Below are 15,425 nucleotides of genomic sequence, written 5' to 3' on the forward strand. Positions count from 1 at the left end.
TCGTGCGATGCGTTTCGGGACATATTCTGCACCAAACATCGTTTGCAATGTGTAGTTAGCATGAGGACACTCTTAAGATCACTCCACTGAAATGAAACTCGCCGTCCCCGCCACGTTAATGACTGGCATCGGCGGAGGGACTTGGCCGTTCTTCTCGCACATAGACTGTACATTTGGTTTCGACAAGTCAAACTTTTTATTTATTAATGAAACGGACATTCAAATGCAAGATTTGAAATAACATGAAGAAGAAACTTACCACGAAGAGCTCGTATATGGCCCTGGTAGACGTTTCATTCCGTGCCCTCTCCGCCTCCACCAATGCAGTCGTCCTCTCCTCCAGCTCCCTAATTTCCTTATCCTTCTCCGCCATAGCCGCCTGCATTGCCGCTCTCTCTTTCTGAATAGCAGCCTGCAACACAACTCATTGTTAGCAATGTAATCATATTGGTTCCAACGCACAACATAATGCGGAAAGATAGTTGAGTCCATTAAACTAACCTCGATGGCGAGCTCGACTGGCCGTGGACGACGTGTTATCTCCGGACAAGAGCTCGTTTGGCGTGCCTTTATCTGCCGGAGAGTGCTAGGACAACGTATAAGGCCGTCTCCAATGGCGAGCGAGCCATGGGGCCTCCCGTTGCCAGCTATCATCACCAGCTCTGGATCAATAGGCCCCTCGCTCGGGTTAAAGTCCTCCCATTTCCTCGCCTTCCCGTGATCTCTGTACTTCACGAGCTTGTCGTGGGAGGAGATGTTGGTGAAGTTTTCTGGATGCTCGAGGTCAGACTGAGAGAATGCCTTGACCTTCTTGTACGAGGCAGTATGGGCCATCGCATACAGGTCGTACATCTGTGGCGCCTCCGTCTTATTGTGACGCGCCTAAAAGAGAGAGAGCAGAAAATTGTATTGGTAAAGGGCTCAAGATAGCATTAAGAATGAATTGCATGAGGCATGAAGCAAACCACATACCCAGTTCTCGCCAAATTGGATTAAGTTGACGCTCCCTTGATGGTGTGGCACGCCAACCATTTTGCCACGCCTCTCCTTGGCGTTGTTGTGGCTGGTCTCCCACGTTTCGGAGCACCACTGGTCCACCAAGGCCTCCCAACAATCCATCTTATCCACACACCATCTCGGGGGCACCTAAGTTAATAAAGAGAAAATTGAGTGCGTAAGAACCAAATCAAGGAAACTAACTACAAAGCCTTAATAATATGTAATTACCTTCATGTAATGCTCCTTCTCCATCTTAGCATCACCGCACTTCGCCTTATCAATCCTAATACGCCGCGTGGCATAGTAGTCTCGAACAGCCTGCACCCGAGCCTCGTGCCGAAAGTTTTGAAGTAGGCGGTGACATTCGGTTTCGATAACCTTTGCCGCGTCGTCCTCGTATCCCTCCTCACACCTGTAGAAGGTCTGCAAACGAGACAACACCGATTAGTACAATAAATAGTTATGGTTAATTTATAATTGTGTGAAAGAGAAATTACCCAAAACTTTCGGATCACCATGTCTGCCCTCGTGTCACACAAAACACCGTCGATCTCCACCTCCGGCGGGGCCGGGGCACCCAAGTAGTGCTCCCAGGTCATCCCTACCTCTCGCTCCCGACCGGGCAACATAACAAACCCTGGGAAGTTTTGACGGCAAAGAACACCGAGGACGCTATTGGGCTTGCGGACACCCTTGGCAACAATCCAACCCCTACAGTATGACAAATTGAAGCCAAAACATTAGATATTTGAGAAAACGCGAAGGCAAAAGGTTAAATAAGAGTAAATTAACTTACTTGTCCCCATTTGGCCTAATCGACCACCTCTGGTCGGGGGTCGCTGGCACGAGCGGGAGCCCCGAACTACCACGTTGGTAGACGGTATCCCACTGGGTATCCCCCTCACCCAGCTCCTCGTCGCTACCAGCATGGCCAGTTGGCTCAGGCCAGGTATCCCACTGGGTCTCTTGGGACGTACCCTCATCCCTGCTGTGCTCCGCAGTCGTGTGGAAGGAAGCCTGTGGGACACGAGTCTCGTGGGTCAAAGGCTCGTCGACCTGAGGCTCGTCGACCCGAGGCTCGTGAACCGGAGACCGTGTAGCCTCCGCCTCAGACGAATCCACCCTAGAAGTCCTCCTGTGCTCAGGTGAATCAGCTTGGGGTGGTGGCGGAGACCGTGTAGCCCTACCTCTCCCGCGGCCACGTGTACCTTTAGTACAACATAAATACCAACATGAGTAATAAAATACCAATATGCATACAACATGAGTACAACATAAATACCAACATGAATACAACGTGTACCTTTAGTGCCTCTCGGCTTCGCGGGTGGTCGACCTCCTCTCACGGGGGCCGCTCCCTGGGGCTCTTTGCCGTCTGCTGGCAGACGGCAAAGGACCCACACATGGCAAATAGTATTTTTTCCATGTGTCGGTTCTTTGCCGTCTGTATTGTGTCAACTGATGGCAAAGAGGTTCTTTGCCGTCAGCCAGCAGACGGTAAAGAACTGGCTGACGGCAAATTTCTGGATTCCAGTAGTGAATTGAGAAGAATTGAGGATGAAAGCTAAAAGCTGAGAACGAAGAATCTTCTAAAATGATGGCCTTCGGATGATCGAGAATGAAAACAACTCAGAGAAGCACCGGATAGCAAGAAATAGATTCTCATGATTGGAAAGACATTCAAGATGATAACACGAAGCTGAAATGATGAATGTCTAAGAGAATGGACCAAGATACGAGAGAAACACTCCGTCGGATAGCAAGCTGAGAATTATCGAGAACAACACCAAGAATTACTGAGACCTCCGGAATAATGAAGAACCAAAGGTTGAGCCAATGACGAAAAATAATTTTGAAGCGATCTTGAAGAAGGAATATGACTGATGAAATTCATACTTACGTCATAGCTGAAAAGAATTAACGATCTCCGGGAAAATATTAAAAGAGCCAGGAAAGATCCTGGGAAAGAACCTGTGGGTTATGGGCCCACTCAAAGAAACCACCGATAGAAAAGATTACTTGGAAGAGAGATATTGCACCGGTATAAAGAAAACTTGATGAGGTTAGCACCTTGAAATAACTGAAAAGATTGGAAACAAAAACTTCTAAGATAGCTTCAACGCTCCGGATCGAAAAGAGAGGAATAAATAACAAGATAGGCTCATTAGAATTCCCAACATAGGAAAGAATTACAAGGATGAATGGATAAGATGACACTCACAACTACATTGAATTCACCAGAAAAATAACAAGACTGAATACGGATGAACATGAAGCTCCTGAGAATCTTCACAATGAATCACCGGGTAAGAGAGAAAAGAACAGACAACGGAAGCACCATGAAAAGAAAACTCTTGGATGAAAGTCCAATCACTGAAGAAAAGGGTGGGGGCGGGGAAAAATAAAGACGACTTGGAACAAATGAGATGAACTCCGGCATAAAAGAGAGAATGATCTTGCAAAATTAGATAAGATTGAATTCAGTTGAAGAGAAGCACACCGGTTGAATGGAGTTGATACGATGACTCCGGTTGAAAGGAATTGATAAGGCAATTGATAGAGCAAAAGAATTAATACTCTCATAAAAATATGAGAACACCGCTTAGAAAAGATCTAAAATCACCACTTCACATCGAAGCAACAAGAATTACCATAATCAACAAAACAAAGGGATGAGGCTTATGAAACAAGCCAGAACAAACTCATGAGAAAGATTTCGTCCGATATTTTCGTGGACAGGATCGCACGGGCTCGATTTTACAGTAGCCATCAAGTGCAAGGCAGTGCACCCGACATACGAAGTGTCCCCGAGTCGTAGCAAGCTACAAGGACCCTTTAAGACACAACGTGTACCGCTGTAAGTCGACCGTGAACAAACGGATCCACTAGATGTCGAACCCCAACCTAACATCATGCATTTGTTGGAAGATTGTCCTATAAGTAAACTACTTGAATTCCCACCTATGAATTCCCGAAATATCTAGTCATGCAATCTGGTACACGGATACAAGGAGTAATAATCACACAACTCCTATACTAACCCGTCACCTGTATCACATCCGTCAACACACAACCAGAATCTCGGACCTTCATCTACAACAGACCCTCGTGATCACAACGATACAAAGTATGGCAGTACTCCCGAACAATCTGCACCAGTACTGGGGACATCGGGGTTATCTCGCCACTACCAGTATTGAAGCAATTACGAACATCCTTCGTTCTGAGATACTAAGAAATCTGAATGATAACGATGTGCTCAAGAATCCCCTGGAGCTCAACTCCCCTAAACCTCAAATCAGATAGGAGGCACCAAGACAGAACTCCGTCACATCGGCATCATATAGATTCCAAAAATATCTGCGTGAACCTAAAAAAATTTGAGTGAGAAGAGGAGTAGAATAAATTATTACGTCAAGATTCCTCACCACAGCATAGAAGAGGATAAAAAAGAATCCTACTCTTCGATATATAACTAGACACAAAGCAGTTTTTCACTAGACTCGACTCGGCCAAGTTCGATCAATCAAGGGGGGTCCTAGGTTGGTACTGCTCTGATACCAACATGTCACGCCCAAGATGCGACCATATCCTCAATTTGGCACGAAGGCCTCGTTAGGGATACAAGCGCATCTCGTCGTGTCGCAAGAATAGATATCGTTACAAGTACATGTACTGAAAAGATGAGATATATATATAGAATTGGCTTACACTCGCCACAAGCTACATCAGAGTCACATCAGTACATTACATAATCATCAAGAGTAAGAGCAGGGTCCGACTACGGACGAAAACAAACGAGAAAAATAAAAACGACGTCCATCCTTGCTATCCCAGGCTGCCGGCCTGGAACCCATCCTAGATCGATGAAGAAGAAGAAGAAGAAGCAACTCCAAATGAACAATCAACGCGCTCGCATCAAGTAACCTTTACCTGTACCTGCAACTGGTGTTGTAGTAATCTGTGAGCCACAGGGGACTCAGCAATCTCATTTCCAAAGGTATCAAGACTAGCAAAGCTTAATGGGTGAGGTATGGTTAAGTGGTCAGGTTGCAGCAGCGACTAAGCATATATTTGGTGGCTAACTTATGAGTACAAGAAATAAGAGGGGGAAGATCTACGCATAGCGGACGTGAACCACAGATGATCAAATGAATGATCCTGAACACCTACCTACGTCAGACATAACCCCACCGTGTCCTCGATCGGAGCAGGGGCTCACGAAAGAGACAGTTACGGTTACGCACACAGTTGGCAAGTTTTAATTAAGTTAACTTCAAGTTATCTAGAACCAGTGTTAAACAAAGTTTCCACGTTGCCACATAACCGCGGGCACAGCTTTCTGAAAAGATTTAACCCTGTAGGGGTGCTCCAACTAATCCATCACAAATTACCACAAGCCGCATAGAAATCCTCAATCACGAAGCTCGCGATCTCGTCGGATTCCCTAGTGGAAAACCTCAACTCTGAGATTACCCAAAGCATCACCGGAATCCCGATGCACAAGATATCTCGTCAAAGGTAAAACTAATCCAGCAAGGCCGCCCGACATGTCGACGAACCCGATAGGAGCCGCGTATCTCGTTCTCAGGACACAACGGATGGAAAAGCCTACAGGCACCAAACCTCGAGTTGCCCCGTGGTGGCCCCACAGTCTGGCCTTTTGGGACCAACACCATCAGCACTGGCCCCCCCTGTTTATGTAAAATTACTCCTCAGTTAGCGCAAACTCCCTATGCATTTCAGTGTTATCAAAATTATTATGTTGGGCAAAAAGTACCAATGTTGGGCCTTGCCAGACCAGCTTTAATCTAAAACGAATTATCAAGGGGGTCCCCATAACAACCCCGATCGTGTTAGGAGCGCTCAATTATGGAACATAACACCGGTAGCCGAAACTAAGGGGGCAAAGGTGGAACAAAACACCAGGCTAGAAAGGCCGAGCCTTCCACCTTTTACCAAGTATATAGGTGCATTAAATTAAATAGTATTAATATGGTCAAATAACAAGGAACCCATGTTATCACATCGAAGCAACTGCACCTGCAACTAGCAACACTAACACAAGGATAAGCAAGCGGTAACATAGCCAAACAGTGGTTTGCTAGGTCGAACAGGTTGAAGGTTAACATGGCATTGTTGAGAGGCTGATATTTAACATGTGGTAGGCAACGAGACATAAACGATAGAAGTGGTAAAACTAGCATGGCAATGATAGTAATGGTATCTGGGGAAATGGTCATCTTGCCTGAGATCCCTCTTGGAAGAAGAATGCCTCCGTGAAGCAGACGAACCGATGTAGTCGAACGGGTCCTCACCATCCGACACGCTTGCGGAACTCTATCGAGACGAAGGAGACCGAAAACAAGAATCAACACACGAAATTCACCACACGATGCACAACACATATGATGCATGAGCAGCTGAATATATGCAAGTCACGGCATGACAATTCACACAATCAAACACTACACAATAAGTGAAGTTTAATATGCAACGAGTTGCATATTGACGAAACTCCACGTTTAATTATTTAGTGCTATCCCGATTAGATACACGGCATTATTAAATGTGATTAAACATGGCAAGAGGTGAAACACAACTAATCTACCTATCTAGGCATTTTAAGTGAGGTCGGAAATGTCATATAGCACCTCTGAAACGACCTCACATGTTAATTTACAATTCTGTCCAGATCTGATCTAACACATTTAATTGGTTGTTAAACATCAAAACAAATAGGTTCACGTGATTCTACGCGTCAAGACAAGCAATTTACACATAGAGAACATCTCCAACGGAGCTACGGTTCAAAAGATACAAGCACCGCAAGATATGATGGCATGAATGCAATATGTGTGCAACGGCTGTCACGAGCACTTCAAAACATACAACCAGCAAGAAAAAATGAAACTACACGAGTTTCTAAGCAAGTTTCATGTAGGACACGATCAAATCGGAGCTACAGTTCAACAACTATGAGCAAAACAAGAAATCTCTACAATCTGTCAAAATCAGCCACATAGCATTTTCTACGCCCCACAACTACGAGCTACACAACTCCGATAAACTCAAGCAAGGCACGACACGAAAGAGGGCAAGAAGCACTACCACAAACAACTAACAACAACTAGCATGGCAGCAAGGAACACTAGGAAAAGAAGTCACAAAATGGCTTCCCACACACTATTTCTGACTTTGTGAAAATAACACCTCATGAAAGTGCAGTTTTCGGTCTGAAGGCATATTGACAACAGAAAAACCAATAGCTACAGGACTCCAAATGGCATGAAAATTCACAGCATGCTAGAGAAACACAAGGGCTACAACTAACTCCATTGCAAGCAATCAACACCTAAACATGCATTTCTATTGCCAACAAAAATACCCGGGGCTAGACTAAACACCCAAGAACAACTCTCTAGTTGACAACTCCTTTAAACGAAGCACAGAATAAATCCTACGAATTAAACAAAAGGGCATCACGGCAAAATATCGCGCGAACTAATTTGCTCAAAAGCTAAAACTAAATACACAGAAAAATCCCATGGATTTTTCTACCCCGAAAACATATAAAACATGTGGGGTCGCAACACAAAATAATGCCACACATAAATGCGAAAAAATGACCTAGACACGGAAAAATAAACTAGCGCAAATCCCTATACGTAAAAATACAAATGACTGCTCTAAAATACATGGAAAATAGGTTCCTAAAACATGGGCATTTCTACTACGGCATTCGAACTAACCGGACTTGCGCGAAAAATAAATATGGGCACTATCCTATCTAGATAGCACGTAAACCTAGGCATATGGCGGCTTAAACTATGTCAAACAATTATGCATGTTTAAATTCGTATTCTACGCGCAAAACTACCACAAAACCATATATTACTCGCTTCGTTCCGACTGAAGGATACTAATCTACGGGCGTTTTAATAACCGTCTATTTTTCTGGAATTTAAATAATTCCGAAAATAACCTAATATCTAATGGGCCAGATCTACTACTAGGCCCAACACAACTAGCACAACAACAAAAATAAAAGAAAATGCACAGGCGCAGGGGGGTGCTCACGCTGGCCACTTGGGCCGAATCGGGAGGAGGGAGCTTCGGGCCGGTGGTTGGTGGAGCTGGGCCGGGAGGCGAGGCCGGCCCACCTGGGACTGGGCCGTGGGGAGGCCGAGCTGGCCTGGGGCACTGTGGCCCAAGCGCGCTGGGAGGGGCGTCGTTCCCCTCGGTCGTTCCCTCGACCACAACTGCTCGCGGCGGCGCTTGCACGCAACTGGCACGGTGGGGAAGGAGCCGCTGCACGGGGGAGGTAAGGTGACGGGAGGGGGCGGAGCCGGCCAGATCTGGCCGTACTTCGCCGGATCTGGCCGCCGGCGGGGTGAGGCAGCAAGGGCGGCGCGGGCTCCGGCTGTTGCAGGGCGGTGGAGCGACGGGATCCAGCTAGCGAGGCGCGGCCGCAGGCCGGCTCGACGGGAGGTGCGGGATCTGGCGCGAGCAGCGACGACGGCTGCTAGGCCGGATGCGATGGCCGGCGGCGAGGAAGACAGGGGCTCGGGGGAAGCCCGGAGGGGCGCGGGCAGGCCATGGACGAGAGCTCCGGGAGGCAGTTCGCGGGCGGCGGCCGCTCGGGCCCGGGCGGGCCTGCAATGGGCTCGGCGGGCCCGCGAGGCTGGTGGGAGGCTGAGGGGAGAGAGAGGGTGGCTGCGTGGAGAGGAGGAGAGGTGGGGCGGCGCGGATCTCGAGGTGGGACTAGGGTTAGCTAGAGTAGGCAGGTTTTGGGGTCTATTTATAGGAAATGGGGCTAGGTTTATCCGAATCGGGATCCGATTTCGACCACGGGTTCGTGAACGGATGGCCACAGACGTGGGAATGGAAACGTGGCTGTGTAGAGTGGTTAGGCGGAGGTGATTGGGAAAACGGGCGGCGCGGCAACATGGTATTTAAAACCCCGAAAACATCCGACGAATAACCAAAGACGGTGCCGCTAGGGTCGACCGTTCGGGTACCAGACGGACTCCGGTCGCGAAGAAATTCGACAGGCGGTCTAGCTATATCTAATTACGACCGCATGCCAAGTTTCACCCCGATCAGAGAAAGTTTTACGCACACTTTAAACCAGGGTTCGAACGATGTCGCGGGTGCGTGCGTGTGCGGCTGGGCTCAGAACGAACAACAACGAGAACCGGCAACTAACAACGGATGCAATTTTTTTGAAAACTGGCGGCAACGGAATGCCGATCCAATGCAGATGATGCGCATGATGCTATGATGATGCGACAAAAGAAAATAGACACACGACGAAAACGGAATAGAAGGGGAATCTTCTGGGGCGTCGGCATCGGGTTGTCACAATAACTCATCTGTTATAAAGGGATTTCATTTTTTTGAACTTATTTGAACTCCATACTTTTTGTGTGTTGAAAATGCACCATTCAAAGGCACATCACAAATTTTCAACAATTTCTAACTTCATTTGGTATTTTTTGTGCATTTACATATTTTTTTGAACTAGTTGACCCTGAAATTGAAAAGCACTACAAATGAACTCTGAAAATGTTGAAAGTTGGCATGGTATCATCATTTCACCCACATAGCATGTGCTAAAAAGTTGAGAGGGTTACGACAAAAACTGGATGCTCTTCGTGTAAAAAACGGACAATCTCTCTAGAAGTATCAGGATTTGAACGAGAACTCATCTGTTACAAAGGGATTTCATTTTTTTGAACTTATTTGAACTCCATACTTTTTGTGTGTTGAAAATGCACCATTCAAAGGCACATCACACATTCTCAACAATTTCTGACTTCATTTGCTTTTTTTGTGCATTTACTTTTTTTTGAGCTAGTTGACCCTGAAATTAAAAAGCACTACAAATGAACTCTGAAAATGTTGAAAGTTGGCATGGTATCATCATTTCACCCACATAGCATGTGCTAAAAAGTTGAGAGGGTTACGACAAAAACTGGATGCACTTCGTGTACAAAACGGACAATCTCTCTCGAAGTATGAGGGTTTCGAACGAGAACTCATCTGTTACAAAGGGATTTCAACTTTTTTGAACTTATTTGAACTCCATACTTTTTGTGTGTTCACAATGCACCATTCAAAGGCACATCACAAATTCTCAACAATTTCTAACTTCATTTGGTATTTTTCGTGCATTTACTTTTTTTTGAGCTAGTTGACCCTCAAATTGAAATGCACTACAAATGAACTCTGAAAATATTGAAAGTTGGCATGGTGTCATCATTTTACCCACCACATTTTTCTACCGACGATGATGGTCGCTACTCCTTCTTCCCCTAGTGCATAACAAATATATAGCACAAGGAGAAGGAGAAGCGACCCCCACAAAAACAGTCAGCATTCTTCTTCTCTCATATATGATGGACACTCCCTCACCTGATTTTTCGACCATCGATGATGGTCGCTATTCCTTCTTTCCCTAGTGCTTAACAAATATCTAGCACACGGAGAAGAAGGAAAAGCGACCCCCACGACAACAGTCGGCATTCATCTTCTCTCATATATGGTGGACACTCCTTCACCTGATTTTTTGACCGTCGATGATGGTCGCTACTCCTTCTTCCCCTAGTGCATAATAAATATCTAGCACAAGGAGAAGAAGGAGAAGCGACCCCCACAACAACAATCGGCATTCTTCTTCTCTCATATATAATGGACACTCCCTCACCTGATTTTTCGACCGTCAATGATGGTGGCTATTCCTTCTTCTCATAGTGCATAACAAATATGTAGCACAAGGAGAAGAAGGAAAAGCGACCCCCACAACAATAGTCGACATTCTTCTTCTCTCATATATGGTGGACACTCCCTCACCTGATTTTTTAACCGTCGGTGATGGTCGCTACTCCTTCTTCCCCTAGTGCATAACAAATATCTAGCACAAGGAGAAAAAGGAGAAGCGACCCCCACAACAACAGTCGGCATTCTTCTTCTCTCATATATGGTGGACACTCCCTCACCTGATTTTTCGACCGTCGATGATGGTCGCTATTCCTTCTTCCCCTAGTGCATAACAAATATCTAGCACAAGGAGAAGAAGGAAAAGCGACCCCCACAACAACAGTCGGCGTTCTTCTTCTCTCATATATGGTGGATACTCCCTCACCTGATTTTTAGACCGTCGATGATGGTCGCTGCTCCTTTTTCCCCTAGTGCATAACAAATATCTAGCACAAGGAGAAGAAGGAGAAGCGACCCCCACAACAACAGTCGGCATTCTTCTTCTCTCATATATGGTGGACACTCCCTCACCTGATTTTTTAACCGTCGATGATGGTCGCCACTCCTTCTTCCCCTAGTGCATAACAAATATCTAGCACAAGGAGAAGAAGGAAAAGCGACCCCCACAACCACAATCGGCATTCTTCTTCTCTCATGTATGGTGGACACTCCCTCACCTGATTTTTCGACCGACAATTATGGTCGCTACTCCTTCTTCCCCTAGTGCAAAACAAATATCTAGCACAAGGAGAAGAAGGAGAAGCGACCCCCACAACAACAGTCGGCATTCTTCTTCTCCCATATATGGTGGACACTCCCTCACCTGATTTTTCGATCGTTGATGATGGTCGCTATTCCTTCTTCCCCTAATGCATAACAAATATCTAGCACAAGGAGAAGAAGGAAAAGCGACCCTCACAACAACAGTCGGCATTCTTCTTCTCTCATATATGGTGGACACTCCCTCACATGATTTTTCGACCGTCGATGATGGTCGCTACTCCTTCTTCCCCTAGTGCATAACAAATATCTAGCACAAGGAGAAGAAGGAGAAGCGACCCCCACAACAACAGTCGGCATTCTTCTTCTCTCATGTATGGTGGCTCGGGCATTTCATCGAACACCTCATGTGCATGAACTAGAGTGGCAAGAGCACGGCATGCATGGTCACACCTCAATGCCCAAAAAAGAGGAGAGGGTGGGCAGGGGCGAGGGTTTATATAGGCAACAATTAAGTCATATATGGTTGACACTCCCTCACCTGATTTTTCGACCGTCGATGATGGTCGCTACTCCTTCTTCCCCTAGTGCATACCAAATATCTAGCACAAGGAGAAGAAGGAGAAGCGACCCCCACAACAACAGTCGGCATTCTTCTTCTCTCATATATGGTGGACACTCCCTCATCTGATTTTTACCGTCGATGATGGTCGCTATTCCTTCTTCCCCTAATGCATAACAAATATCTAGGACAAGGAGAAGAAGGAAAAGCGACCCCCACAACAACAGTCGGCATTCTTCTTCTCTCATATATGGTGGACACTCACTCACGTGATTTTTGACCGTCGATGATGGTCGCTACTCGTTCTTCCCCTAGTGCATAACAAATATCTAGCACAAGGAGAAGAAGGAGAAGCGACCCCCACAACAACAGTCGACATTCTTCTTCTCTCATATATGGTGGCTCGGGCATTTCATCAAACACCTCATGTGCATGAACTAGAGTGGCAAGAGCAAGGCATGCATGGTCACACCTCAACGCCCAAAAACAGAGGAGAGGGTGGGCAGGGGCGAGGGTTTATATAGGCAGCACTTTAATCCCGGTTTTTATCTGAAACCGGGACTAATAGCCTACCCTTTAGTCCCGGTTCGTGCCACAAACCGGGACTAATGATCCGTGGCATGCCATGTGGCAGTCGCTGGATCTTTAGTCCCGGGTTTTGCCCCGAACCGGGACTAATGAGATGAACCGAACTGGGAGCAATGCCTGGCATTGGTCCCGGTTTTGATTTGAACCGGGACTAATGGTCTTTCGGTCCTCGGCCGAAAAACCCTTTTTCTACTAGTTACTGCTTATTAAGATATAGTTTGCGTTGGGTATGCTGAGAAAGAAGACCCACAAGTGGATTTGTTGTCTTCCTAGGAACAAATCTTATAATATGTAGTGCAAAAAGATGGGAAACAGTCTCCAAATCAAGTACTGAGGCTAGGTATAAGGCTCTAGGAAATGCCACGGCTGAATTTATGTGGATTCAAACTTTGCTTTCTGAGCTTGGAATCAAAACTCCACAAACTGTAAGATTATTGTGTGATAATATTGGTGCAACCTATCTTTCAGCTAATCATGTTTTTTTGTTGATTTCCACTTCTCAAAGAAGGAGTAGCTCGCAATGTATTTCACATAAGGTTCATATCTACTGGTGATCAACTAACTCATGGGGTCACAAAACTTCTCAGCGTGAGAAGGCTGGATGAGTTGAGGTACAATCTCAACCTTGGAAGAGTCACTTAGGTTTAGATTAAGGGGAGGTTGGAATAGTAGTACACAGATAGGACTTTGTGTTTAAAGTTGTATGCACTTTTATCTCTTCTTCTATTTATTTCCTCTCAATACCGACCTTCTGTGTAAAAGATCTGTTGATTCCCCATATAAATATAACTGCGGACTGAACAAAGGGTTCTACGCTTCCCAAACAACTTTACACTCCTCTCTCGCCCCCCGCTGCACAGGCGTCATCGTCGTTTTCGTTCATCTCGGACTCCACTCCCGCGTCCTACTTCATGGGCATGGTTGTCGGCGTCATTACTTCCGGCCTTCTCTCCCATGTCGTGCTACACTGGAGCCATCGCCGACGATGTTCCTCTAGGCCTCCTCGCATGCGTCCTACTACGATGTTGTCCGTGTCCTTTCTCTCGGCCTCCTTGTCTCTGTCCTACTACATAGTCGTCGGTGTCGTTCCTTTCAGCCTTATCTCCCGTATCCAACTACATTAACGCTGCCATGGTGCGCGCACTTCATTTCTCCTCTCCCGTTGTTGCCTCAGTGCTCCTCTGCACAATCTTTTTCTCCATTGACGATGGTAGCAACTAGTTCGGCATGGCGCCGACGGGAACGCTCGCCCGCGACTCCATGCTTGTCGTGTCGGACGCGACGCCGTAGTCATCATCCACAGCAGTCGTGAAGCACTCTAATGTAACTCTGTGTTTAAGTGTGAGTATTAATTCTTAATTATATTTCATATATGCAACCAAATACCGTTAGTTGCATGAGCCAAGTGAATGTAGGCACCAAACGTCGGGCCAAAATTATTTCCCTAATGCAGTGCGGGCAACCAAACGACGTACATATGATGATTTTTTACGTGTTTTTTTTCTCAAGTAGGCTCAACTAAGACATACATGCAATGCACACAAATTCACAACCAGCCATCAAACACGTCCCAGGAGAATGCACGGCTCCCGTGAATGGTAGAATCTTTTTTCTTCTCAGCTCCGTTTGTACGTGCAAGTTTTAATTAGCAGCAAAACAGAACTACACTGGTGGCAACCTCTCATCCGACGACTGCGGCGCCTCTTCCGGCTCGGAGGCTTTGGCTGTCATCCGCGGCGGGGGCGGCGAGATCACGCACCGGCACATTGGGCACGTCCTGTGCGAGTCCAGCCACATGTCTATGCACTCCACGTGGAAGACGTGTTTGCACGCCGGCAGCTGCCGCACCATCTCGCCGCCGTGGATGTCCTCCAGACAAACCGGGCACATCACGCAGCTTGGGGCCGCCAGCTCGGCGTCGCTGTCGCCTGCCTCCAGCGGGCACACGTACGCGAACGCCGCAGGCGCGTCCAGCACGTGCGCGCGCGCGCACCGGCCGGGTGCCCCCGGCCTCCCACCTGACCTAGCCGTGAGAGCAAGCACAGGACTCACCGGCCTCCCCGTACCACGGCGAACCCATGATGTCCTGGGCGCGAAGCAGCCGAGGACGACGAGCAGCGACGCGACAGCTACGGCGAAGGCGCCGGCCTTCCAGGCCCCGACGGTGGCGGCGAGCACGCAGAAGAGAAGGATGGCCACGCAGGCGACGGCGATGCCGTAGAAGGCGCGATACCTGGCGACGTCGTTGTTGCCGACGGCGTCGCCGTCGCTGTAGCGGGAGCTCGCCGAGAGCCTCGGGTAAAGGTTGAGCATGATGAGCTGAGTTGAGTGCAGACACCAGAGCCTCGGGTAAAGGTTGTACGTACTCGTCGAGGATGCAGTGCTGCCACCAACGTTTCGGGGGCAACTTATAGTGTCCGGTCGGCTTAAGGATTTAGCGCAAGGCTTTGGCGTGTCGCCGCTGCTGCTGCAGTTTGATTAACTTTTTTCCAAGTAGAAATTGATGGACTTGGTGGTCTTCAGTACGCTGCCTGAAGTACGGCAGCATACAAAATTACGGTGTTGCATTGACGTGTTGACCAGATGACAGGCGCATTTGCTCAAAGAAAAAGATTGACCGGCACATGGCGGCTGCAGACTGGGCACGGCCTGATACATATTTTCAAGTTTAAGTCCATTCCAGGTGGCACCCGATATATGTATAAAAACTTGTCTTTTCGGGAAGGGGATTTGTGGTTCTCGAATGTCACACACCTTTATATGAATATAGCACTAAAAATATATATTAAAACTT

Source organism: Hordeum vulgare, chromosome 7H (assembly GCF_904849725.1).
Source record: "Hordeum vulgare subsp. vulgare chromosome 7H, MorexV3_pseudomolecules_assembly, whole genome shotgun sequence".
In the NCBI taxonomy this organism is placed as follows: domain Eukaryota; kingdom Viridiplantae; phylum Streptophyta; class Magnoliopsida; order Poales; family Poaceae; genus Hordeum; species Hordeum vulgare.